The 9,297-nt window shown below is 36.7% G+C and overlaps 1 long non-coding RNA gene across 1 annotated transcript; it reads left to right on the forward strand.

The window, feature by feature from the left end:
- The first annotated feature begins 7 nt into the window (after positions 1–7).
- On the forward strand, positions 8–7,261 carry LOC147016201 (uncharacterized). The gene is made up of 3 exons (XR_015050058.1): positions 8–399; positions 7,009–7,068; positions 7,165–7,261. It is a non-coding gene; the product is annotated as an uncharacterized LOC147016201 (long non-coding RNA).
- The last annotated feature ends 2,036 nt before the right edge of the window (positions 7,262–9,297 follow it).

The following is a 9,297-nucleotide window of genomic DNA, read 5'->3' on the forward strand; positions in this document are numbered from 1 at the left end:
TTTAAATGGAGAGGGATCGTGGCCACGCCCTCAAAGGAGCGGAGAATTAAATGGAGAGGAGGCGTGGCCACGATTCCGGCGCCGCAAAACTGCCCATCCCCCAAGGGGTCGTGTATTAAAATGGTCACACGACTTTGTAATGCCGCAGTTATAAATAGAGCTAAACTCGGTGATGATTGAGTGAATATAAATATAACAAATTAAACAAGTGAGTCATTTGCAAAGCAACAGAAAGAAATAATGTGATGAAGATGGAATTTCACATCATGGATGCGGTGGTGATCATGAACATCCTGCTCACAGGGACGGTACCCATCGATGGCGGGTTACCTCTGGCTCTTTCATTCATTCTGAAGCGCAGAAGCAGAGTTTCAATCGTGTTAATCATCTTGGGCACAGGTACATCACAGGTACATCACAGGTACATCACAGGTACACGTGGAATATGTTCAAAGTTGAATGGAAGTCAAATCGATCAATTGTTTCGTTGTTCATTTGATGTTCAGTTTGTGTAAGGCTGCAATGGCGGGAATAGGTTTAATCAATCGATTGATCGATCACAAGTAGATTTGACAGGGTAAAGAGAGGTGTCCTCAAATTAACCTGGGTGGCCAAGATGGGTAACAGAGGTGGGAGGTGAACGAGACAAATGAAAGTGTCAAACAAATCCTGAGAACGTCTCAACACGAGATTCAAATAAATTATAAATAAAATCCCATAACGACTTTGACCACTGTACTTCAAATTAGACCAACTCCATGAGATGTTTTTTTTTTTTTAAACATGATCGAAGACCCCAAGTGGAGCTGCTACACACACACACACACACACACACACACACACACACACACACACACACACACACACACACACACACACACACACACACACACACACACACACACACACACACACAGCCATTACTGAGCTTTGGGGAGCTTACGGGCTCCTCTGGGCACCAGCGACGTCACAACACTGGCACCGCCTTTCTCAAGCTCTCAGTGGGGGCATCTCCCATGGAGGAATCTCCATCCACCTCCCCATACATGTCAAGCAATGAGGATTGTCCGTGCTCTTGACCTTTTAAATGCTGAATGTCGAGCAAGGAACCAGAATGTCTTTGGTAAGACTCAGCCGGGGTTTGAAAATCAGATCTTCAAGACCCGCAGCGGTCGCTCCAACCATGCCACCACCGACTATGATTGTCCTCATGTAAATCCTAAAATAAACTTCAGGATTGAGCCGGAGATCAGGAACTTCCAGCTTGTGAAGAGAAATAAATAAGCCAAACCTGCTTATCCTGGGGATGTTACGGAGATGGGCGAAAGAGAGGACGGGTGAAGGTGACGTGATGTCATCCAGCCGTTTGTTTTGTTTCAATCACCACCTTCAAGCAGGAATGTTGAACTTTCATAAGAACGTTCGACTCGTTTTCATTCACACAATAGATGAATGTTCTACTCATTTTCATTTACACAATATATGTATGTTCTACTCATTTTCATTGACACAATACATGTATGTTCTACTCATTTTCATTGACACAATACATGTATGTTCTACTCATTTTCATTAACACAATATATGTATGTTTGAATCATTTTCATTTACACAATACATGTATGTTCTCATTTTCATTTCCACAAATGACAATACATGTATGTTCTACTCATTTTCATTGACACAATACATGTATGTTCAACTGATTTTCCTTTCCAAAATACATTTATGTTTGACTCATTTTCATTTACACAATACGTGTATGTTTGACTCATTTTCATTGACACAATACAGGTATGTTCTACTCATTTTCATTGACACAATACATGTATGTTCTACTCGTTTTCATTTACACAAGACATGTATGTTATACCTCATTTTCATTTACACAATACATGAATGTTCTACTCATTTTCATTGACACAATACATGTATGTTTGAATCATTTTCATTTACACAAGACATGTATGTTTGAATCATTTTCATTGACACAATACATGAATGTTCTACTCATTTTCATTTACACAATATATGTATGTTTGACTCTTTTTCATTGACACAATACATGTATGTTTGAATCATTTTCATTTACTAAATATATGTATGTTTGACTCTTTTTCATTTACACAATACATTTATGTTCTACTCGTTTTCATTGACACAATACATGAATGTTCTACTCCTTTTCATTAACACAATACATGTATGTTCTCCTCATTTTCATTGAAACAATACATGTATGTTCTACTCTTTTTCATTTACACAATACATTTATGTTCAACTCGTTTTCATTTACACAATACATATATGTTTGACTCATTTTCATTTACACAATATATGTATGTTATACTCGTTTTCATTTACACAATACATGTATGTTCTAATCATTTTCATTTACACAATACATGTATGTTTGACTCATTTTCTTTGTCACAATACATGTATGTTCTACTCATTTTCATTGACACAATACACGTATGTTTGAATCATTTTCATTTGCACAATACATGTATGTTCTACTCATTTTCATTTACACAATACATGTATGTTTGTCTCGTTTTCATTTACACAATACATGCATGTTCTACCCATTTTCATTTACACAATACATGTATGTTCTACTCATTTTCGTTGACACAATACATGTATGTTCTACTCATTTTCATTTACACAATATATGTATGTTTGACTCATTTTCATTTACACAATGCAAGTATGTTCTACTCATTTTCATTGACACAATACATGTATATTCTATTCATTTTCATTGGCACAATACATGTATGTTCTACTCGTTTTCATTTACACAATATATGTATGTTTGACTCATTTTCATTTACACAATGCAAGTATATTCTATTCATTTTCATTGGCACAATACATGTATGTTCTACTCGTTTTCATTTACACAATATATGTATGTTTGACTCATTTTCATTTAAACAATGCAAGTATGTTCTACTCATTTTCATTGACACAATACATGTATATTCTATTCATTTTCATTGGCACAATACATGTATGTTCTACTCATTTTCATTGACACATACAGGTATGTTCTACTCATTTTCGTTGACACAATACATGTATGTTCTACTCTTTTTCATTTACACAATACATTAATGTTCAACTCGTTTTCATTTACACAATATATGTATGTTTGACTCATTTTCATTTACACAATGCAAGTATGTTCTACTCATTTTCATTGACACAATACATGTATGTTCTACTCATTTTCATTTACACAATACATTCATGTTTGACTCATTTTCATTTCCACAATACATGTATGTTTGACTCATTTTCATTTACACAATACATGTATGTTCCACTCATTTTCATTTCCACAATACATGTATGTTTGAATCATTTTCATTGACACAATACATGTATGTTTGACTCATTTTCATTTGCACAATACATATATGTTTGTCTCATTTTCATTTACACAATACATCTATGCTTGACTCATTTTCATTTACACAATACATGTATGTTCTACTCATTTTCATTGACACAATACATGTATGTTCGCCTCATTTTCATTGACACAATACATGTATGTTTGACTCATTTTCATTGACACAACATATGTATGTTTGTCTCATTTTCATTTACACAATACAAGTATGTTCAACTCATTTTCATTGACACAATACATGTATGTTCTACTCATTTTCATTGACACAATTCAGGTATGTTCTACTCATTTTCATTTACACAATAGATGTATGTTCTACTCATTTTTATTTGCACAAGACATGTATGTTTGAATCATTTTCATTGAAACAATACATGTATGTTCTACTCGTTTTCATTGACACAATACATGAATGTTCTACTCCTTTTCATTAACACAATACATGTATGTTCTACTCATTTTCATTTCCACAATACATGTATGTTTGACTCATTTTCATTTACACAATGCAAGTATGTTCTACTCATTTTCATTTACACAATATATGTATGTTTGACTCATTTTCATTTACACAATGCAAGTATGTTCTACTCATTTTCATTGACACAATACATGTATGTTCTACTCATTTTCATTTACACAATACATGTATGTTTGACTCATTTTCATTTCCACAATACATGTATATTCTATTCATTTTCATTGGCACAATACATGTATGTTCTACTCATTTTCATTGACACAATATATGTATGTTCTACTCATTTTCATTTACACAATACATGTATGTTTGTCTCATTTTCATTTACACAATACATGTATGTTTGTCTCATTTTCATTTACACAATACATGTATGTTCTACTCATTTTCATTTACACAATACATGTATGTTCTAATCATTTTGATTCTTATTTTTTATTTTTTTGTATACCTTGGTCGAGGCTCGTATGAGAGCTAACACACAACTCACAGCAAGGAGGCATGAGATAAGAGGGGCGGGAGTGGAAGGGACAAAACAGTGGGGAACAGACACATTAGGTGAACTGTGGAAGGGAGAGGGATGGGGATGGGACGGGGAACATGGCGAAGAGAAGATGGACATTTCAGGGACTTTCAGGAAGGAAAGCAGGAGAAATGAAGGAAGTGGGCTTGGGTGGATTATCGGGGGTAGAAAAGATCGAGGATTTGGATGGGGGAAGATAAGAGGTGGTGGTGAACAGCTGTTTTGAAAGCCTGGAGGGAAGAATGGGAAAGAATAGAGTGAGGAAGTTTATTCCAAAGGCGGGAAAAAAGAGGAATGAAAGAGTGAAGATGAGCAGTGATTCGTGATTTTGGTAGTTTTACCAGAAGGGGGTTGTTGGCGGACCTTGAGCGCCCTGTGGAAATGTGGTGGGGACAAATCGCAGAGAGAGCAGGGGGGGCAAGGCTGGAGAGGAGTCGGTAGAAGACAGAAAGACCACCGACCAACCTGCGGTGATTGAGTGAGAGGCCCAAAGACTCAGCTTCATTGCGGGAGATGCCGATGATCTTAAATGCCCTGGTTTCGACAGCGTGAAGCGAGAAAGGTGGGAGGCAGGAGCACCAGCCCAGAGGGGAGAGCAGTACTCCATCAGGCTACGGACAAAAGCTTTGTAAGTGGTCAGGAGCTCAAGAGGCCCGAGGAAGGACTTAGCACGACGGAGGATTCCCAGTCGGCGACTGGCTTTTGAGGCGAGGTTGGAAATGTGACTTTCCCAGGAAAGGTCACTATAGATGATGTATGTTCCACTTGACTTCCACATACATTTATGTTTGACTCATTTTCCTTGACACAATACATGTATGTTTGATTCATTTTCATTCACACAATACATGAATGTTCGACTCATTTTCATTGACACAATACACGTATGTTTGAATCATTTTCATTTTCACAATACATGTATGTTCTACTCATTTTCATTTACACAATAGATGTATGTTCTACTCATTTTCATTTCCACAATACATGTATGTTCTACTCATTTTCATTGACACAATACATGTATGTTTGACTCATTTTCATTTCCACAATATATGTATGTTTGACTCATTTTCATTTACACAAATGACAATACATGTATGTTCCGCTCATTTTCATTGACACAATACATTTATGTTTGACTCATTTTCATTTGCACAATACATGTATGTTTGACTCATTTTCATTTACACAATACATGTATGTTCTACTCATTTTCATTTACGCAAATGACAATACATGTATCTTCTGCTTATTTTCATTGACACAATACATGTATGTTCTACTCAATTTCATTGACACAATACATGTATGTTCAACTTATTTTCATTTACACAATACATGTATGTTTGACTCATTTTCATTTACACAATACATGTATGTTTGACTCATTTTCATTTACACAATACATGTATGTTTGACTCATTTTCATTTACACAATACATGTATGTTTGACTCATTTTCATTTACACAATACATGTATGTTTGACTCATTTTCATTGACACAATACATGTATGTTTGACTCATTTTCATTGACACAATACATGTATGTTTGACTCATTTTCGTTGACATAATACATGTATGTTAGTAGGGAAAGAATACTGGTTCTGGCTCACTTTTCCCCATGTAAATGAATGGGGGATTTTCAGCCATGAAATTTTTCTTTTTTTTCCCCTAAAAAAATAAATCCCCTTTTTAGCCCAAGGTATATTTATTTGTCTCCCCTTTTAACCGAGGGGCTCTCTATTCAAATAACCCATACAACAAGATAAAGATTTGTTAAAGGTGATTCTAAAGAAATATCTGAAACGTCTAAGCCCCGGGACACTCTTTATCAAATAACCGATGCATATTGTTTAGCTCACTCATTGAACCTATAAACATTTGTTCATTCTCAAATTCCTTCAATAGTTTTAATTTCTTTGCACAATAATCCCCATCTAAAATATTGAAAAACAAAACATTTGAATCTTTATATTTTTTAAGATACCCCTTTTGTGCCATTACGAAATGATAAGCTTCTCTTAATGATCTCATCTGACCACCTCCTGAGCCACAGATTATTTTTGTTAAGCCCCGCCCACTTTTCATAAGCCCTGCCCACTCTCAAATGGAATTTTTTAAAGCCCTGCCCACTTTTCTTTAAGCCCCGCCCACTTTTCACGAGGTGTTCCATAAGCCACGCCCACTTTCCTCTAAGCCCCGCCCACTTTCTGTGGATTTTTATAAACCCCGCCCACTTTAAACCCCACCCACTTTTGCTAAGCCCCGCCCACTTTCCATGAGGTTTTTTCTAAGCCACGCCCACTTTTCCTAAGCCCCGCCTACTTTTGCTAAGCCCCACCTACTCTTACATCATTTCCAGTTCATCTCTGACTCACAAAGAAATCACAAGAAAATTCCAGCATGTTATGGTTTTGAAAAATTGCCCAAAGAAGGCCTGCGTGAGCTTGCCCAGGGAATTTCCACAGGAAACCACACCCAATAGTCTTTCCCTACAAAAGCTTCAAGCCCAGACTCCATTTTAAACATTTTTTTTTTGCTGGCAATGGTGTGCTGTGTGCTTGCCTGGAACTTTCAGACTTGTATGGAACTAAACCTTCAAGTTGATGAACTGGATTCAAACCTCTTATCTGTTGAGGTAAGATTTTTATTTTCCTATTTTCAAACTTTGATTGAAGCATACTCATTTAATAATTAAATAACTTAATTAATACATTATTATTTTCTCTCACAGGAAATTGTGTCTGAAATACGAAATGAAAATACTGCTTTTGCTACAATTTGGGGCGAAATTGTTGGCTTGGTTGAAGACCTTATGAGCGACCAAGACCTTGAGTGGGATGACTTTGGGGTTCCTTGGAACTCTCTGACTTGTATGGAACTAAACCATCAAGTTGATGAACTGGATTCAAACCTCTTATCTGTTGAGGTAAGATTTTTATTTTCCTATTTTTAGTTCCTTTTAAACATCGACTCGTTTAATAATTAAATAACTTAATTAATACATTATTATTTTCTCTCACAGGAAATTGTGTCTGAAATACGAAATGAAAATACTGCTTTTGCTACAACTTGGGGGGAAATTGTTGGCTTGGTTGAAGACCTTATGAGCGACCAAGACCTACAGAACGAGTTCGTCCTTGATGACCCAACCAAAGAGTTATACCTTGGAGACCAGCAAAATCCTGAAAAAGAGTTTTACAGCAATAGTACTCATTGTGAGTTATCAAGACAATACCCACTGAACAAGTTATACCTTGATGAGCCAGAATACAAGTTTTACCTTGGAGACTCACAAATTTTGAAAAAATCAGTAAATGAGTTCTGCCTTGATGGTTTAAATAACTACCTTGGAGACTCAGGAAAAGGGTTCTGCCAAGATGATTCTAAATATGGGGCCTACCTTGGAGACTCACAAATTTTGAAAAAATCAGTAAATGAGTTCTGCCTTGATGGTTGAAATAACTACCTTGGAGACTCAGGAAAAGGGTTCTGCCAAGATGGTTCTAAATATGGGGCCTACCTTGGAGACTCACAAATTTTGAAAAAATCAGTAAATGAGTTATCCTTAAGAGACTTTTTGTAAGTTGGTTTTACTTTGAATACTTGAAATGTGGGTTCTGGATTGATAACTCACAATGTGATACATATCTTGGAAACTCAACGGGAATGTGGTTATACCTTGAAGACTTGGAAAGTTGGGTTTATGTTGGGCACTTGAAACTTTTTTGGAGACTTTTATTTATTTATTTATTTATTTATTATTATTATTATTATTATTATTATTTTATTTATTTATATTTTGGAGACTTTTGGAGTTGCTATCACTCTTTGGGATCTAAACCTATCGATGTAGTTCTTTGTCGGATGGTGCTTGATGGGAGCAAGATCAAGAAAGTTCTGGGAAGAAAGTGCAGGCTTACTCCCCCTTTATACGTCATCAAACCTGAAAGCTTTAAAAGACAGAATTGGAAGAAGAGAAAAAAACAAAAAATATACATTGTTCGTTCTGGGAAGAAAGTGCAGGCTTACTCCCCCTTTCTACGTCATCAAACCTGAAAGCCTTAAAAGACAGAATTGGAAGAAGAAAAAAAAAAAAAAAACGTCAAAAATATATATATAAAGGTGGAAATCTCATTTTTAAAAAGACATTGTGTTGGGCGAGGATTGAGTTGGGGTTGAGATTTTGAATGTGAGGGTTGGGGTTGAGATTTTGAATGTGAGGGTTGGGACACACACACACACACACACACACACACACACACACACACACACACACACACACACACACACACACACACACACACACACACACACACACACACCAACAAACAAAGTTAAGCCTTGACTATTCAGTTGAGGATTCTGTGTTTGGGGTTCACAGATCTAAGAACGTCCACCCCTTGACACACATTATATACTGTTATACACCTCAGACTTGGCCCTCGAGTATCCACAATGGTGTATAGTAGGAGGGAGTGAAGCGCCAACCCATTGCTCCCATTGCACACACATTATATACTGTTATACACCTCGGACTTGGCCCTCGAGTGTCCACAATGGTGTATAGTAAGAGGGAGTGAAGCGCCAACCCATTGCTCCCATTGCACACACATTATATACTGTTATACACCTCGGACTTGGCCCTCGAGTGTCCACAATGGTGTATAGTAGGAGGGAGTGAAGCGCCAACCCATTGCTCCCATTACACACACACACACACACACACACACACACACACACACACACACACACACACACGTTAAGCCTTGACTATTCAGTTGAGGATTCTGTGTTTGGGGTTCACAGATCTAAGAACGTCCCCCCTTGACACACATTATATACTGTAATACACCTCGGACTTGGC

Source organism: Eptatretus burgeri, chromosome 12, assembly GCF_056783735.1.
Source record: "Eptatretus burgeri isolate ZD-2024b chromosome 12, Ebu_testis_v1, whole genome shotgun sequence".
NCBI classification, from domain to species: Eukaryota; Metazoa; Chordata; class Myxini; order Myxiniformes; family Myxinidae; genus Eptatretus; species Eptatretus burgeri.